General features: G+C 37.9%; 1 protein-coding gene and 1 pseudogene across 1 annotated transcript in view; both read left to right on the top strand.

Annotated features, from left to right (window-relative positions):
* LOC103522428 (serine/threonine-protein kinase par-1) overlaps positions 1 to 19,996 on the top strand; it is a 127,216-nt gene that overhangs the window by 14,308 nt on the left and 92,912 nt on the right. The window lies entirely within an intron of this gene.
* LOC113472707 lies at positions 11,242 to 11,373 on the top strand (annotated as a pseudogene).

Here is a 19,996-nt window from a genome sequence, read left to right as displayed (position 1 = left end):
TGTGATAGACATAATGCTTTTCATGTATCAGGGTTTCATATGTTCCATGTGTGAAGTTCATAATGAATACATTGACCTTTTCTCAGGCTCCAGAAATATTCAGTAGTAGCTCCTCCATCTCTTCTCAACGCAACAATGTTAATAAGAAGAAGCCCTATCAGTACGCGTGGCAACATAGCAAGGGATTACATTGATTGGACCAGGAGATGAAGAGAAAAGAAAGGGGACAACGACCTTCATCCCTTCACATTGAGTGACCTTGAACACAACAAGATCAAGGTGATTGGATGATAGAAAGAATGAAAACTGGTTTTCTCAAATACTACACGATGATATGAGCGTAGATACCTTCATCCCTTCACATTGAGTGACCTTGAACACAACAAGATCAAGGTGATTGGATGATAGAAAGAATGAAAACTGGTTTTCTCAAAATACTACACGATGATATGAGCGTAGACGGAAATGTTGTAGTATTGTCAGAGCGAAGAGCATGTGAGTGAAGAGAAGAGATAAGATCAAGGATTTGTAGGGTAAGGGTGAACTTGATCTGAAGAAAACAATACTCGAAGCCTTGAAAGACCTCGGTATCGATAACGCTAATACTGTTCTAAATCATGATGGGTAGAAAGAATAGAATAGATTTGTAAATGTACACAATGCTGTACTTTACCTTGTTTTCGTGTTTATCTTAATGAGGGGTTTATTTTAGCTAGATAGGTTTGTACATACTAATCCCTCTTGTTATAGAAAATTATCTCATTTTTACTTTCCATTTATTATTTCTTGTTCGATGCCAATTTTTGAGGCCCGTTCAGTGCGTTTGTATCAGGAAACACTCAGCGCTTTCCCACACATATTTAGTTTGATGAGTATTCTGATGTTATTATTAATGTTGATCATCAGATATGTGCAGAGGCCATGGCCAATGTAGTAGCATCAACAAATAGGAAGTAGAATACATTGGGGATTTGAATATGGTGGTATATTGTGCTGCTTGCTTAAATTTAAATGTTTGATGCTATAATATAACCTGTGGTGGTTTCATGTTTGACTGCTAGTTGTTGTCTCTTAGTTTTTCTTTTAAGATATTACCTACCTATTTAATCTATTTTGTTTTATTTTTGCTGAAAAATAAGGTGCTAGTGCTGCTCTTTTTAGCCCATGGGGAGCGATATGTCAAGTGTTTTTGGAGTGTTTCGATAGAGATAAGGCTAAGATTGCTCTCAATCTCTTTCTTCGATGGTTCTTCTCCCTTCTATTTTGTACTTTTAGAGTTCGATTGTTATTGTGACATTCATTGGTCGGTGGTGTTTCTTTCACTGCTGACATCCTTTAGTACATTGTCTGTGGTCAGTTGGTGTCTTTTTGTAAAATTTTGCATGTCCTTGAAGAACTTTTAAGAAAAAAAATTAAGCACAATAATTTGACGATTGTCTTTGCATTTCTTTAGTTGACGTAATTTTATCAATTAATCTGAGAATTGTTTGAAATTTATGGAGGAGCATGGACGCATCATTATGACTCATAGATTACACCAGCATCTGATCATTGTCAATATTTCCATCGTTGTGATATACCATGTGCTGCCAATTTTAGAGGTCATAGAGACGTGGTTGTGATATTTTCAAGGCCATCTTTTCCCCCTAATGTTGGATTTTTTTGATTTTGAGAGAACGTTTTTTTAGCATGGACGCATCATTATGACTCATAGATTACACCAGCATCTGATCATTGTCAATATTTCCATCGTTGTGATATACCATGTGCTGCCAATTTTAGAGGTCATAGAGACGTGGTTGTGATATTTTCAAGGCCATCTTTTCCCCCTAATGTTGGATTTTCTTGATTTTGAGAGAACGTTTTTTTTTTTTATTATTATTATTATTATTATTTTTTTTTTAAATTCCATTTCCTCTCGACCATTGTACCCCAGACGAATTTGTAAACAAACTACTTCACTCTTATCAGCTTATCACTCTAAATTCGACTGAATTCTTTATTATGGCTTCCCTCCTATTTGTCTAAGGTCTCGGGAACATTATTCGGATGAATTTTGGATTTTATGCTTCCGATTAGCAGATAGGCAGTTGACAACTTAAGGCCTCATAAGTTTCCATGAACTCGTGATTTTGAATTTTCTATCGGCTCAGGCCTTAACTCCACTACTTTAATTCCTGTTTATTATTTCATTTGAGGAAAATTAAGCAAATAGTCTGCTGTCTTTCAATAACCCATCATAAGCCAAAATATGACTTATCTGGATTTACTCACTGTAGTCACAACCACAACTCCTCTATTTCTGTCTAAAGTGGTAGCTCAATTTGAATTACATATTAAATTTGTCTTCCAAATAATAATAATAAAATGTTCAGACTTAAGTAATACTTCTTTAACACGTTTTTGTACTGTCACATGATTACACGAATACGCCCTGTCCCTGAACGAGTACCTACTTCAACATTCATTAGAGAATTGGGCATTATTTGATCGGGTACGGTTAAATGACGTATGGATGTGAAAAATAAAACGACCTCATTGATTCTCTCATATCTTGACGTTGCTCCTTATCTTATTGTTTCCTCCGAACGCCTCTGGGAACTCCTTTCGTCGAGAAAAAAATTATAGCACTAACTAGTATCCCAAGATATCTCATCCAGAAACAAAAAGACTCAGAAAATCTACACTTAACAACATGGATATCTGGTTTGCGAAAAAATACTTGTCTTTGTGAGAAAGAGGAAGCCAAGATGAAAGTTTAAAAAAGTCAATATTGTTGGAAATAAATAACATTTTTTTCAAATGCTGTATAGCTTCTGCCATACCTATACAAAATACAAATAATCTCCTGATAAGAGCTCTAAAACGCAGGTAAAATTTGAGCACCAGTATAGAGACAAGTGAACAGCTTGATAGATAAGACGAGAGAGCTCTTGAATTGGTCTCTCGGTATATCAATTTATAGTCTCAACAACATACCGACTATTAATACCAAGTGTTTGACGTCATAAGGCATAAGCTATAAATGTGATAAAAATCGTCCTATGAGGAGCAAGGGAGAAGCGGTAGATGTTAAAAAAGGTTTTGGAACAATTTCCGGAAAAAAAAAAAAAAAAAAAAAAAATATAGCGAATCCTAGTATCCCAAGATATCTCATCCAGAAACAAAAAGACTTAGAAAATCTACACTTAACAACATGGACATCTGGTTGGCGAAAAAATACTTGTCTTTGGGAGAAAGAGGAAGCCAAGACGAAAGTTTAAAAAAGTCAATATTGTTGGAAATAAATAACAATTTTTTCAAATGCTGTATAGCTTCTGCCATACCTATAAAAAATACAAATAATCTCCTGATAAGAGCTCTAAAACGCAGGTAAAATTTGAGCACCAGTATAGAGACAAGTGAACAGCTTGATAGATAAGACGAGAGAGCTCTTGAATTGGTCTCTCGGTATGAAATACTTATCAATTTATAGTCTCAACAACATACCGACTATTAATACCAAGTCTTTGACGTCATAGGGCATAAGCTATACATGTGATAAAAATCGTCCAATGAGGAGCAAGGGAGAAGCGGTAGATGTTCAGTGAGAGCTGAGAGATTGTTCACCACCTGTAAATTCTCTCAGATCCTACGCGAAATGTTTAAGGGAGATAAAACGACAATAGCTAAGCTGATAGAAGTTAATAAATAATTTATTATTCAAAGTTGGAAATATTTCCGTCTGTACTGATGCAAAGCAATCACCCTAGTTAAGGCTGATTGAGAGGCTGACGAAAAACGCCGACCCCGTCTGTACACGGAAAAGGCGAAGAAAAAGAAAAAGTACTGATGCTGATTAATCAAGCAATGGTAAGAGTAAAATGCTGAGATCCATTCCAGACAAGACCACAAGGATCATGTGTTTCTAGTCCATTTTGTGTGTAGGATGATGTTTTGAGCTATTTTGAAACGTCTTCAATATTGATTGAATTAAGATGTCAAAGATGAAAACAAGATCGAGAAATAAATACACGAGAAGGGCACTCGAACTGGATAAATATTGCAAAGCAAATACAATCAAATAAATTGATGGTCTCCATAGTGAGCCGAGTATTTCGTGATACGCCGAATCGAATGGTGCTACTTTTAGAACTGTCCGACTTACAGTTGAGAAGTTGCGGGTTCGATACTCCCCTGTGTCAACAAATTTTACTTTCTATTTCTTTTCAAATACCTACGTATTCTGCAAATGCAATAGAAAGTCGTGTGATGTTCACACCAGATTTTTTTCAAAATTTTCTTCCGCTCCGAATGAAAAGTTTTCGCGCGTGTACCTACCGTTTAAATTCTAGCTCCCTACCATCATAATGTTGAGTTATAATGTTATCTCGTTGTTGTGTGTATTGTGTACTTGATATAAATAAGTAGGTTATTTGAAGGAGGCGGTGCCATGTCAATAATAACATGATGTGAGCTGTAATATCATTCTGATACTGGGCATTTTTCCTCAGAGAAAAACTTGCCCCTAGTGGAAATCAACCTTTTACAACTTGGCGCGCCAAGAATAGACATAGAGTCAGGAGTTCTCAGCACAGAAGTGCCGAGATGTAAGACAAATATGCCGAAATGGGGCCTCCAGCCTCCAGCCCCCTGACGAAAACTGAACACAGTCTCCAGAACATCTGCTTGTCTGCCCCACCTTGGAAGAATCCTCCACCTATGTTTTGCAAATAAGCTGGCTCTGTACACGGAGAATCATTGAAAATATTGTGTCTAGCCGAACACGGAGAGTAAAGTAAAGTTCCCAAAAGTGGAGAAATGTGCAAAAAGCAAACTGACGTGACGTCCAGTTTCCCGGAGAAGTTTTGGGAAATGCCATGAACTGGAAGTCTCCATCTATGATGTATGTCAGCGTTCTGTATGTATGTTTTGTGCACAATGTATAGCACAATATTTTTCTCAGCTCTCGACAGATGGAGGTGATGGAGCATTGGGATTTGCAATTTACAGGGTTTATACGCGACCTGGAAAAGTCATGGAATCTGAAAATCGGCCAAAAAGTCTTCAAAAAGTCATGGGAAATCGTAAAAAATTAAAGAAAACCTGGAAAAGTCATGCATGATGCCGTTTATTTCATTCCTTAATTCCCAGCCGTTTCTGAGATATAAGCGTGGTTCGCAAATCACGAACCACCCTGTATACTCGCCATTGCTATTGAACAAATAGATGTCCAGTGGCGGTCAAACTGAACTCTTTTCCTACCTTTACGTAGGGGTAAGCGGGGGTAAAGGGATTTTTCAGTCCTGTCCCAGCAGGATAACCAAGGTATATTCCATTCTATTCTGTTTCTTCTGTCTCCAAATTACCCCTTTTATCTTGATGCTGTCAAGTTTGCTGAATCAAGTAATGAGGGAATAGATGGGAATCTTTTGCGTCACTTCGGAATAATGAATTTAATGAAACGGTGTGATTAGTTGAGTTAGCAATACTGAAGAAGTAAGATAGAAATCTAATGGAATGGATTTGGAGGAAGTGTTATGTTGAGAATTAAGTGGAATGGATTTGAAGGCAGTATTAGGTTGGAAAATATTCAAAGGCTACTCCTGACTCCGCCACCATCCTGCTAGTATTTGCCTGTCGTCCATTCCCGTCAAATCCGCCCAAGCTAATACTTCTGAAGATAAGCATCTGTGTTTGGTTTGTTTACTAAAAATAATATATTGTGCTCGTTTAATATTCTTGCTTCCTCGCAGAGGGAAATTGTATTTGAAAGTCAGGGAGGTATTTGTATTTTATGCCTTGAACGGGGAGGATAGCAATTTTGTTTTGCTTGAATGAAATTCGCGAGAGCAGAACCATCTTTTATTGAAACAGCAACAAGACTTCAACTAATAAAGTTATGTGTATTGGTGTTAACTTTTTCCGTTCTCTATGTGTATACTCATTTCGAAAATATAGATGAGATGCCATAAATTTAAAGCACCTGAACAACAAAGTTCCTTAATCAACAGTTATGAAATTTCATTCCTCTGGGTATCCATAGATCCAAGCATAGACAGAGGACACCTCCCATCTAATGATGGTCTCACTAGAGAAAGCATCGAGCAACTCCTACACCGAAAGCTCACACGCAATACACAGCTCTTACAATATTTCCATCCCATCGAATGAGAGGTTTCCTCCACAAATTTCAATTTCCTTGGTATTAACTCTGTAAGCACTATCACACTCTCATCAATGGGAAGTGGAAACCGTTTGGCAACACTAAAGAGAGAAAAACTCATAAAATGTTGTGGAAAAATAAATATCCCGAGGAAAGAACTGGGAAAAGTTTGTCTTAACACGTGGAAAATGTATTTACCGTTTTGATGTTGGAATTGACATTTGTATGTCTGCTAAAACTTTTTTTTTTTGTATTATTTCGTTTATTTATTCATCGTTCGTTTGGAAGCAAAGGTCTTTTTGGTTGTGCCTCGAGCCTGAGACTGGTGGACAACTTTTAACTCCAAACTTCGAAAGTTAGGTACCTTGGAACTTGCCTAATTTGAGCAACTTGAGACTTGAAGGGTTCTTTAAATTTTCTTCTTGTTTTCCTTTCCGTTCGTTTGAAGTTTGAAATTATTGACCGAACGATAGTGAGATTTGTCCTACTTCTATTCCAAGAATGGTGTCAGCATAAGCCCATGTCTGCTGTCATCATGCCTGATGTGACTCTTCACTTGCTGTTGGGTGTGGGAGTTTTTTTTTTTTTTTTTTTTTTTTTTTTTTTTTTTTTTTTCATCAACCTCCTTCACCAAACCTTGAACTTTCTTTTTCACCATTCGCCAGTAGTCATTCAGGGTTAGTATTATCCTCGTCTGGTCAGAAGCACTGTCAGAAGAACGTGTGCATTATTTTAAAACGATACGATATTGACATCCCTTGAGCTCCAGACTTTACCTCTACCATCATTCGGATCTCTTATGTACCCTATTTCGCTTTATTTTCTCCTCTCCACATCTCTCCAGATAGAATGGTAATCTCTCTTTCTCTTTGTTTTCTCTCTCTCTCCAGATTCCCCATTTTATCAATTTGTCCTACTTCTATTCCAAGAATGGTGTCAGCATAAGCCCATGTCTGCTGTCATCATGCCTGATGTGACTCTTCACTTGCTGTTGAGTGTGGGAGTGATATTTGCAACTGTGCACATCATTTCTTTTAGTTCAGGGGTTCTTGATCTTTTTGAAGTTGTAGACAATATCAAACCATATTCTTTTGCGGACCAGTTATTTGATATTATTTTGAATTTATGAAGGAAAGAGGCAGGGTTCCCAAGGAAGAGGAAGACCAAGAGAAAGATACAAGTACTCCGGGTCTGAAACATGTGCAGACATGAAGAGGAAGACATCTGATAGAGTAGAATGGAGAGCTATAAACCAATCTTAGGGTTGAAACAGATGATGATGTCAAAACCAATGATAAATGATGGTCAAGACTAATGATTAAACTGTCAAAAAAATGCCGCACTTTCACTGTTTGGAAAATGCTGTCTTGTCTTTGCTGAATATTTTCCTGGGAAATTTGGTTCTTTCCCCCAACACACTTATTGCGTGCATCTTTGTTTTCATAATTCATATTTCCCGTAAATTTTGTTCAAATTATTGCGTTTTGTGAATTCAAACATTTCCGAATCCGTGTATTGAAGTATTGAAATTGGGATTTGCAATTTACAGGGTTTATACGCGACCTGGAAAAGTCATGGAATCTGAAAATCGGCCAAAAAGTCTTCAAAAAGTCATGAGAAATCGTAAAAAATTAAAGAAAACCTGGAAAAGTCATAGAATTTGCCATCCGGTCAAAAATTAAAAATGTTCAAATTAAATATCAAGTTTTTCCAAAAAACGGCCTGCGGCGCATTCCCCCTCATATTGCTTGACATTCTGCATATTGCATATTTTATTTAAATGAACGGGTATTTTTTGATGATTTTTAAGTACCTCCACCCCTAATTTTCTGGAAAACTCATGGAAATTTTCTGGAAAAGTCATGGAATTTTATTCCGGGAAAAGCGTATAAACCCTGAATTTTTTTTTAGTAAGCTCCTCGTGGCTTATGAATGGCTTCAGTGCCGTTTTGAAGATTTTCATCCGGAGTTTTGACCTACAAAGATGGGTTCTTACCGGAAAGAACGTCTCTTCGCTTGCTTGTTAAGCGAGGCATAGAAGTCCTTTGAGGATTGAACCCCTCGGCTCCAATCATGTTGATGAAAAACGACCAAAATTGACAACACATTATATTTTCGATAGTGAGGTCTATGTTTTAACTCGACCGTTTTGCATTTGGTTTAGATGTTTGTCTGTCTGTATGTTCCGCTATAACTCCCGATTGTCTGGTCTGATTTTGGTGAAATTTGGTACACATCTTCATTAAATCAAGGCACGTCGCTGATTGAAATTTGGGGCCCCAAAGTTGAACGGGGCCCCCGTTACGATCTTTCAAAACATTACGATCCCCCAATACAGTTGCCACGCAGGTACCTTGGAACTTGCCTAATTAGCTAATTACATATTCATATGCGTGGGAATAAATCTATTGTTCTGTTTCAAAGGTTTAATTTTATTCTTTAGAGTGATTGACGGGTTTTGTATTAGTGTCACCTCTTTTTTTTTAGATATAGGTACCTACATAAGACGTGTAGATAGTTTTATTTCTGTTTTGATACATAATTATGTATTACGTAGGGTTACCCGTTCATACGTAGAATTACCCAGAAGACATTTTTTCAAAGCAGGACATTTTTCTTAATCGTAAATTTGTCCAAAATTCGAATAGGTACCAAGTTAAACAACAATCGTCGATATGGTCTATCGAGGTCTACAATCGAGGTCTACAGTTCACAGAACGACTAGTAATTTCACTGAAGTGCAGTCCTTTGGTAACCTCGCCTATCCTTGAAGTTTCAGTAAAATGCTTTACCCAACTTTCATTAGGAAGTAATTTGCTTTGAAACTTTGAATATATTTTATATATATATCCTTTGGTGGGTGCCTTGTGGTACAAATGGAGCAGTATTGATCTGTCAGTGGCGCGCTTCCTGTGCTAATCTCAGTACTTATTTATTGTTTATGTCCATTTGCTTGAACAGTTCTTTTTTTATATTTTCTCCTAGTTTTCGCTCGCATTTCGACGAAGCGTATGTACGCTTCAACAGATTTTCTTCTGAGTCCATTCTAGAGCGCTATTTAATTCACATATTTTATGGGTGTTAAAGGATCCGAACCCATTTGTACTACAAAAGATAAGTGAGATAGAAAATTTTTGTGAAAGGATTTGCCATTTTTAGGAATTTCAGACAAGATATTGTATATTTTTGATACGAGTGGTTGAGCCAGTTTGTTTCTTTTCTTGTGATTGTTCTGAGTTCGTCTATTCTAGGTGTTACAGAGAGTGTACTTTGTGTTTTGTTATTGTCTTACTCCTGTTATGACTGGTATCGTCAACACAATCAACATTTGTCCTATTGTTGACAGGCTAAATACAATGGCGGACATATTAGTGCCAAGGAACTAGAAATTAACCAAGACGTAATTTGCCATCTGTCACACCTTATTTATACTTCAAGCATTGGACTGATAAGTCCCTTTAGAAAGTATCATACCAGGACGAAGTCATCCTGGTTGCCTGCCCAACTGCCCAATGTTTTTTCACTGGCAAAGGTTTCATTGTGTTCCGTTTCCTTGGTTCTAAAGCTGTGTCTACACATAGTCGACCCCGTCGATCGACGAGGTAAATCTATGTTGTCGAGGTACTGTACGCTTTCAGCTGACGTCGACCGACGGTTTCGATTACCGACGCCCCTCAAAGTGAACCATTTTTACTCTTTTAATTAACTTGCCCGTGGTTCAGAAAACAATACCGGACTAATTGTTCTCTTATCAGTATGGAGAGGGTTTGTTATCTACGAGCAACAGCGTACCCAAGCATCTCGTCTCCCTTTTTTTCGGGATTGCTAATTAATTTAGCTCTTTGTGTTGTATTCTCTTTGCAAAACCTAATCACAACAAGAAAACAACACAGCACTTGATTGAATTGTTCTTTTCATCTTTCTCTCAATCCATTCATCCTCTTTCGTTGTCCCTCCCTCTCCTTTAATCTGTTTTATCTCTTGCACTTTCTCCTAGTGCAGACATGAAGAGGAAGACATCTGATAGAGTAGAATGGAGAGCTATAAACCAATCTTAGGGTTGAAACAGATGATGATGATGATGTAACTTTTTGACATTCAGCCAGTCATCAGAGAAATCCAGTGTGCAAAGCAGCGATAGAGGAAACGGCAGCATCGGACACGATGATCACCTAAATCACTTATCTTTTGAACAAAACAATGAAAATTGAACTTTATTTTAAGAATCTTTGCTGGCCTTTCAATTTTTACTGTCTTTCGTACCACTTTTGATTCGTGAACCATAGTTTACTAACCACTAGTTTAGTTGCTGTACAATCGGCGTGTAGGATTTCCCATGTTAGGTACATGTGGTGTCTAATTGTGAGCAAACAAAACCTAATGTACAAAACCAATATTGACTCTTTGTTTTTTTTTTTCTCTCTCACAGTTGTTTACTGACACAAGCGTAAGATTTATTTCACGCAATAGGCCGAGTCTCGCGGTGGTTTTGAACTCACGAACTTTGTCAGCCCGCCCCCTTCGTGCCTGATGAAGCTGCCCCGAGAACGTTCAAACTAGTGGTCAAATGAGCTTCGGATACACGGGAGGCCGCGGTTTTAAAACCTGAGGTCTATAATTTGTACATTTCGACCACATAATGGTCAATGGAGTTTTGTCATAAGGGTGATAGATAGAATACGGTGAGCGTTGATGGACAGAGATAATTCTTAGGGGACTCCTCGGGCTTTAGAGTAGAAACATAGTCTTACCCTTCACTTTTTCTTCAATGTCCTTAAATACTTTACTTTACCTGTGTCAATTATTCGATTTTTCTACCAAGTTTTTGGGTGAATTTTGACGATTTTGAAATGCATCATGAAAAATTTGCAACGATTTGAATGACAGCGGAAAAACACGTCGTTTTCTATGAAGTTACCTCTCCCCTTTCTTCGCGTTTCTTCACATGAAGCATGAGGTGATGTAGCTATTTTGGCACCAATGCCTGAGACATTTCGGTGCCAGAGTTTTCCATCTTGTCATCAAATGTGTGTGCATTACGCACCGCACTGTAAGGCATTGACGTTGAAACTAGGTATGATCATGATCAATCGCTTATCGCTTCTCGGCCTCTTGGCTAAGATCAAAGTGTAGCATCTGTTCTCATCAGCTTAATACGTTCTTTAAGACCTTCAATATGATGCGTCAGAAGTAGGGGATTTTAAAGATTGGCCCCCCTGGGACCCACTCTGAAAGAGTCCCTGAATTTTTACATAGCCTATAAGAAACTGGCGGTAAATATAGGCTTGTATACAAAATTTCAGGATTCTAAATTCATCGGTTCAAAAATTGAGAGGGGGGGGGGACTTTATGAATGCACTGTATATGTATCTCTTTTTACGATTATAACTTTTTAACCCTATTGATTATGAAATGTACGAGGAGGAGGACACGATAGGAGAAAGCCAGCCGTTCCGAAAACGAACTTTATCTGTTTAGGATAAAGTCTACCCCGGACGGAAATCGGATCCGCTACCTAACACCTTCAAGGAGGCAGGCAGACGCTCTACCCTCTATCAAGCTAACAAGGCTGGCAAACCCTTGCTTAGATATTACATTTTATTTTCTCTAATTCTCTCTGACTTTTCTACGTATGTATCTTTAATAACCCTGTCTTGTTTTTCTCTCTGTTACAGGTATGTATTGCATTGGATCACACAATGACTTTTAGGAATTGACGATGACTAAGGTACGGCGGTTTCGTAAGAACACGAAACAAGGTATTTTTTTTTCCTTTCTACTCCCACCCACACAGTCCTCTTCCACTTAGCCGCTGGATATAGGGTGTTTAATAGTACATGGGCTCTACCTCAGAATATTTATTAAAGTTTGTGAAACAGGGTGTTTCATAGGGACCACCCCTATCCCAGAACGTTTATTAAATTTAAGAACATTGTTTCACTTGATGAGATGTACCTACCTATTGATTAGCCTTTTTTACCTCATAATTATTACATACCTCGCTTTTTTATTGCCAAAAACTTCACTTCAGTCATTTTTATTGGTTTTGATTTTGCTGCCAGCAAATGTAAAGTGGTAAAATTTTGATGTTCACAAAATACCATTAAAAAGTGCAAAAAGTGCATAAATATTTTTACTGCTCCTGGTATCATTCATGGATAATGTACTCCCTTATTGCATAGGTGATCTTCCCAGACTTACTTTTTTTATTGCTTTTGTCTCAACAAGACCTTCTATCTTGGCTATGAATATTGAAACACATAAAAATGAGTGTTAGGCTATTGGGGCCTACTTTTTTGTTCCCAATAATTATTATTATTCGCAAAATCAATAACTTCATTTTGATTTTCTTCAAAGCTCTCACAGGAAGTCCTAAGCAGACAATAAAATACAACAATAGAATCTTGATAAATGATAATATTCGTCATCAGCATCAATCACCAAAGGGAAAGTATACATATCGTTGGGATAGCAAGTAATTCAGTATTTTTTAAAGTCATGCCTTTTACAAGGCACCTTAAGTATGTATCTTCTTCTTTGCCGTCGGCATTTCGTGACGTCAGGAGCAGAATATAACAAAACTTTCCCTCCGTCTCTAGAATTTGGATTTTGATATGGCACGAGACGAGATGAATAGCTCATGAATAGAGGGAATTTAACTAACATCCCTAAAGGGAATTTAGCTAAAAATGAGAATTACTCTGCCCCAGGCGCTGAACATTTTAATTAAAGGCAATCATCTGACGGCGATAGTAATTAGTGACAGCTCTACTCCAATTATGTCCATTAATAATAATTGATTCGAATAGACTGTGTAATTATTGGGACGAGAGGAGGGATTCGCTGTAGAGAATTGGGGGGAACGCAATTACAATATCTGATGAAACATTGATTAAAACAGATCACAATCAACTCTTTGAGACTCATCGTCTCTCCCTCTCTCTCTCGTCCCTTTTTTCTTGATATGGAGTAATGACCTTTTTGTTGTCGGGATGGATTGATTTTTTGCCTTGTGCGGAATGAACGTTGACAAATTGCCAATTCAATAGCTTTTTTTATTGCATCAAATTTTAACATATCTTACAGGCTAACAGGCATCATGGAACCAGCATGCTTCCCTCTCTGTCTTTTCATCTTTCTCTCAATCCATTCATCCTCTTTCGTTGTCCCTCCCTCTCCTTTAATCTGTTTTATCTCTTGCACTTTCTCCTATAACTGCTCCGTCACATTGTCCCTCCCTGCCTATAGCATCTACATCTGAACCTAGTGCTCTCTGTCCAGAGACTGAACTCAAATTGAATGATGATTGATTGTCGATGATTTAACTCCCCATCAATGTGGTGACAATAATCGATCAGTTTCCATTTGATTTGAGCAATCATAATCCAGTTCAAGCTAGTGGGTACTTGGCGAGTGATAGGTGTTGGATGCTTGATAACGAGAGTGATAATGATAAGGGATCACGTGACCATTATTGGGTACACCTTGCCCCATTCTGAGTGAGAAAGGTTGTGTTGGAATGTCCACAAATCGGTCCATTCTCCATACAATAGTGAAGAAGCTAGGTATTTCGAATGATCCATAAAATGCCCCTAGATTTGACCATTTTTCGTCACCAAAGGTATATTTAAGTGTCCTTCGAAACTCTCTGTTTTTATCTGAGTCCCTTGAAGCAACGAATTACAAAACGTGAGGTTCAGAAACGTGTCTTGTGTGCTATTTTTGTGGTGATCCGTCTCTGAAGAATAAAATTGATCGTTTTCTTTGTACACCTTGCCCCATTCTGAGTGAGAAAGGTTGTGTTGGAATGTCCACAAATCGGTCCATTCTCCATACAATAGTGAAGAAGCTAGGGATTTCGAATGGTCCATAAAATGCCCCTAGATTTGACCATTTTTCGTCACCAAAGGAATATTTAAGTGTCCTTCGAAACTCTCTGTTTTTATCTGAGTCCCTTGAAGCAACGAATTACAAAACGTGAGGTTCAGAAACGTGTCTTGTGTGCTATTTTTGTGGTTAGCCGTCTCTGAAGAATAAAATTGATTGTTTTCTTATGGCTACTTCGTAAGAAAATATACCTTGATCCTTGATGTCATCCTTTAATTCTGGAGCTCTGGATAAGTCTGGATTAACCTGTCTCTTCTGGAGTTCTCTGGAGGACACAGTTCTCTTCTGGAGGAGAGTGAGAGTAACAATAAGCGGAATACCGTACTTTCAAATTATCAAATACTGAAATCTAAACACACAATATACCTTGATCCTTGATGTCATCCTTTAATTCTGGAGCTCTGGATAAGTCTGGATTAACCTGTCTCTTCTGGAGTTCTCTGGAGGTCACAGTTCTCTTCTGGAGGAGAGGAGAGTAACAATAAGCGGAATACCGTACTTTCAAATTATCAAATACTGAAATCTAAACACAGAATACTTCATGAATTCATGATGATCAGATCGATATGTAGTTCTAATCATAACACAAAGTTCATGTGTAGGATGTCCCCGTAACACCAGTTTAGCATATCTTGTATGTATCTTCTAATCTCACTATAGCATAGGTTATGTCAAATTTCTCATAGCCTTGGATGTACAGGGTGAAAATCAAATCGGATGATATGCAAAACTCCACTCAATGTGTTTACTTTCTAGGCCTCCAGACAAATTAAATTCAAGCAGTACCTAAACGACACTGTATAGGTATAGGATAGGCAGTGAAGGGCTTTTACTGTCACTGTCTTTTTGGAATAATAAAATATGTAAGTACTTTATTGACAACATTGATGCCCTTCATAAAGGCTTGTTCAACAAAGTTAAATTTTACATACTTCTACATTGTACAATGTACACCCCGAAATTGTTTTGTTTGTCCAGTGTTCCGATCAAAGTTCTCAACCTCACCCTGTATAAATTGTACAACCACAACAACACTGGCAACTGGCAATAATTTGTGAAAGTTGATATTGCAAATTGCTATAAAGTATGCTAAGTGTGTTATGCTGAAGTGCTCCTATGATAACCCGATGCTCTTAGGTTAGGTTCATATTTCAAGAACTTAAAGTCCAATGATGTAATCAAAGCTCTATCTCGAGTTCAGAACATGTCTTTTTTTATGCGAATTCAAACATTTTATGAGCTGTTTATTTAAAACGATAGTAAACCTTTTAAAACGATATCAAAGAGGTCTGCATATTTGTCCCAAGTTGAGGTGGTCTCAAGTTGCACAATTTTGTGTCAACTTTCCAAGTTAGTAGGTAGTTTTATTAAACGACGTTGCTTCGAAATTGCACCAAAATGTCACCTTTACCAGTAAGGTAACCTTAATTTTGAGCGATTATCTGTTATTAGATGTAACTTTGCTGTAGTTGAAGTAGTAGTCATATCTGTCATACATAGTATATGTCTTTATAACCTGTCTTTGACCAATAGCTACCGTATGGCAACCTTTGCTATATAACATAGCACTGTGAATTACAGTTGTGCCATTATCTAGTCGCAATTCAGTGGTTTAGCTATGGGATGCTTTGTTGCACGTTGTGTCTGAGTTGTTTACTGTGTGCATATCGATTCTTTTCTCATTAGGAGCACTAGCAGCAGCACACTTGGCATTTCCTCGCTGCTTGTCGCCTAGAGGTCAAGGAAATGTATCCACTGTAGCATTCATTGTGTCATAGTTGAGACATTCTGCTGAGTAATAAAAGCTTTAACGTTGTGGGTATTTCGAATTATGAAGCACTATGCCTGGTATGTCCTCCTCGTTTTAATACATGTCGTACTTCACATATCTTTATATCTTTTACAGAAGAATCTTTTGCTTCGCGTTTCCTAGTTTTTCACATTGACGGGGATCAATTTCATTATTGGCCATTAGCTTAATTGGTAGCTCTGCCAATACTACCACACATATCATTGTGCCACTCAGCTCATGACTATAATACGGGTGCCTGCGTGTGTACTAGAGGAGGCCTAACTACCCATGATATTTGCATAATTTACAAACAGTGGTGTGTCTTGCTTGGGTAGAAGGTACGCTGAAAGCTACAGTGGGGACTATTGGCCATTTTCTTAATGATTGTTTATTGTAACATCATATAACGCTGTCTATTGTTGTTAGTTCAGCTATCAAAGTGACTTGAAGCTTTTTAAAGGTCGACTTCGGGTGGCTGTAGTTCAGACGTACCTTACGAGGAGGTTATCAAAATAACCGAAATCTAGCTAGGTATGAGGGTATTCCGCCTATATTCGCCACTAGTAATCAGTGCCCAAAAAAGGGTTTACTTAATGGTAATTGTCCTAGGCTGTGCCATAATCACGCCCTATTTCTATTTTGCAACACCACGATACGAACAAAGCGTATTTTATGATAAGCCAGGGCCTTCTATCATGTATTATTATGTTAAGGCGGTCTCTTCCTGATCCCTTGTGTGCCGCGTCCATTTTCATTTAGGACTATTGCACTGTATCATGTAGGTACTGGACTAGTTCTGTACTTCTGGACCTTCCTGTCTTCCCCGTGTATACCTGCCCTTGTCCCCCCAAATCCCACAAGATGTGTTGTCATTATGTCGTATTAGATGGCGTCTGAGTTTGGTTTTCACCTCTTCTCACATTATCGTCTATAATCTTCTATCTGAGAAGCTTTTAGAAAAAAATATAATTATGTAGAATAGATCAGTTGCGCTTACGTCTAATTCTCTCTGACTTTTCTACGTATGTATCTTTAATAACCCTGTCTTGTTTTTCTCTCTGTTACAGGTATGTATTGCATTGGATCACACAATGACTTTTAGGAATTGACGATGACTAAGGTACGGCGGTTTCGTAAGAACACGAAACAAGGTATTTTTTTTTCCTTTCTACTCCCACCCACACAGTCCTCTTCCACTTAGCCGCTGGATATAGGGTGTTTAATAGTACATGGGCTCTACCTCAGAATATTTATTAAAGTTTGTGAAACAGGGTGTTTCATAGGGACCACCCCTATCCCAGAACGTTTATTAAATTTAAGAACATTGTTTCACTTGATGAGATGTACCTACCCCATTTTTTCTTTCCCATTTATGTGGAAACCCCTGTATATGACAATCCGTATTCACACATGAGCTGTTTTGTGTTATAGAAAACCTGAATTGAAAATAAATTGTCAACACTCACTGTGTAGAATATAGAAACTTAGTGAAGTACGTAGGTAGGCTGGTAGGCAGTAGTAGTTGTAGTTGCCTTTATAATAAGTAGGTACTTACGCTCATGTCATGTCGTAATAGCCTAGGTACTTACTTCTCATGTAATAATAGGTACTAGTAGCTTGTACTTACCTACTGCTAGGTCAAGGCATTCCGTGACGCAAGCGCGCGTGTGAGTGCTTTTGGAACTAGAGGGTGTATTGGACAAACTGTCGTGGAAAGGAGGCCATCTATCCAGGGTTCGATATTCGGTCGAATACACAAAGTCGAATACTTTTCTGAAATTAGATAAATGCGTGAGAGGGAGATGTTAGTCTTATTTACCTAGGTTCAAACTGCTTTTGACGCTTTCTCGAGCTGTTGGCAGATGGAAGACAGTTATTTTGAATGATGAGAAAGCCAGGGCTTGAGAAAATCCTTCCTTGGATAAACACATCACAAGAAAAGAATAAGGGGGTTCATAAGAAAACTACTGAGGGGAAAAAATTTCAAGGGTAGGGGAATTGGGGGGAGGGAATATCACTTTTCGGTCGAATACACAAAGTCGAATACTTTTCTGAAATTAGATAAATGCGTGAGAGGGAGATGTTAGTCTTATTTACCTAGGTTCAAAGTGCTTTTGACGCTTTCTCGAGCTGTTGGCAGATGGAAGACAGTTATTTTGAATGATGAGAAAGCCACGGCTTGAGAAAATCCTTCCTTGGATAAACACATCACAAGAAAAGAGTAAGGGGGTTCATAAGAAAACTACTGAGGGGAAAAAATTTCAAGGGTAGGGGAATTGGGGGGAGGGAATATCACTGAAGAGCAATGAACTGAGCTATATTTCATTCTTCAATTTTTCATTTTCCCTCCTCAAAGCTTGACAAGTTGGTCTGAACTGTATTCTTAACCTTGTCTTATTACAGTTTATCGAAAGGGTTCCAAATAAATAACTCAATGTCTCCATTCGGAGTTCCTATTGATTAGCCTTTTTTACCTCATAATTATTACATACCTCGCTTTTTTATTGCCAAAAACTTCACTTCAGTCATTTTTATTGGTTTCGTTTTTGCTGCCAGCAAATGTAAAGTATTAAAATTTTGATGTTCACAAAATACCATTAAAAAGTGATAAAAGTGCATAAATATTTTTACTGCTCCTGGTATCATTCATGGATAATGTACTCCCTTATTGCATAGGTGATCTTCCCAGACTTACTTTTTTTATTGCTTTTGTCTCAACAAGACCTTGTATCTTGGCTATGAATATTGAAACACATAAAAATGAGTGTTAGGCTATTGGAGCCTACTTTTTTGTTCCCATTAATTACTATTATTATTCGCAAAATCAATAACTTCATTTTGATTTTCTTCAAAACTCTCACAGGAAGTCCTAAGCAGACAATAAAATACAACAATAGAATCTTGATAAATGATAATATTCGTCATCAGCATCAATCACCAAAGGGAAAGTATACATATCGTTGGGATAGCAAGTAATTCAGTATTTTTTAAAGTCATGCCTTTTACAAGGCACCTTAAGTATGTATCTTCTTCTTTGCCGTCGGCATTTCGTGACGTCAGGAGCAGAATATAACAAAACTTTCCCTCCGTTTCTAGAATTTGGATTTTGATATGGCACGAGACGAGATGAATAGCTCATGAATAGAGGGAATTTAACTAGGTAACATCCCTAAAGGGAATTTAGCTAAAAATGAGAATTACTCTGCCCCAGGCGCTGAACATTTTAATTAAAGGCAATCATCTGACGGCGATAGTAATTAGTGACAGCTCTACTCCAATTATGTCCATTAATAATAATTGATTCGAATAGACTGTGTAATTATTGGGACGAGAGGAGGGATTCGCTGTAGAGAATTGGGGGGAACGCAATTACAATATCTGATGAAACATTGATTAAAACAGATCACAATCAACTCTTTGAGACTCATCGTCTCTCCCTCTCTCTCGTCCCTTTTATCTTGATATGGAGTAATGACCTTTTTGTTGTCGGGATGGATTGATTTTTTGCCTTGTGCGGAATGAACGTTGACAAATTGCCAATTCAATAGCTTTTTTTATTGCATCAAATTTTAACATATCTTACAGGCTAACAGGCATCATGGAACCAGCATGCTTCCCTCTCTGTCTTTTCATCTTTCTCTCAATCCATTCATCCTCTTTCGTTGTCCCTCCCTCTCCTTTAATCTGTTTTATCTCTTGCACTTTCTCCTATATAACTGCTCCGTCACATTGTCCCTCCCTGCCTATAGCATCTACATCTGAACCTAGTGCTCTCTGTCCAGAGACTGAACTCAAATTGAATGATGATTGATTGTCGATGATTTAACTCCCCATCAATGTGGTGACAATAATCGATCAGTTTCCATTTGATTTGAGCAATCATAATCCAGTTCAAGCTAGTGGGTACTTGGCGAGTGATAGGTGTTGGATGCTTGATAACGAGAGTGATAATGATAAGGGATCACGTGACCATTATTGGGTACACCTTGCCCCATTCTGAGTGAGAAAGGTTGTGTTGGAATGTCCACAAATCGGTCCATTCTCCATACAATAGTGAAGAAGCTAGGGATTTCGAATGGTCCATAAAATGCCCCTAGATTTGACCATTTTTCGTCACCAAAGGAATATTTAAGTGTCCTTCGAAACTCTCTGTTTTTATCTGAGTCCCTTGA

The sequence above is a fragment of the Diaphorina citri genome, unplaced genomic scaffold (genome assembly GCF_000475195.1).
Source record: "Diaphorina citri unplaced genomic scaffold, Diaci psyllid genome assembly version 1.1 scaffold4, whole genome shotgun sequence".
Lineage (NCBI taxonomy): Eukaryota > Metazoa > Arthropoda > Insecta > Hemiptera > Psyllidae > Diaphorina > Diaphorina citri.
Note: the sequence above shows the minus strand (reverse complement) of the source record. Positions and strands in the feature narration are given on the sequence as shown.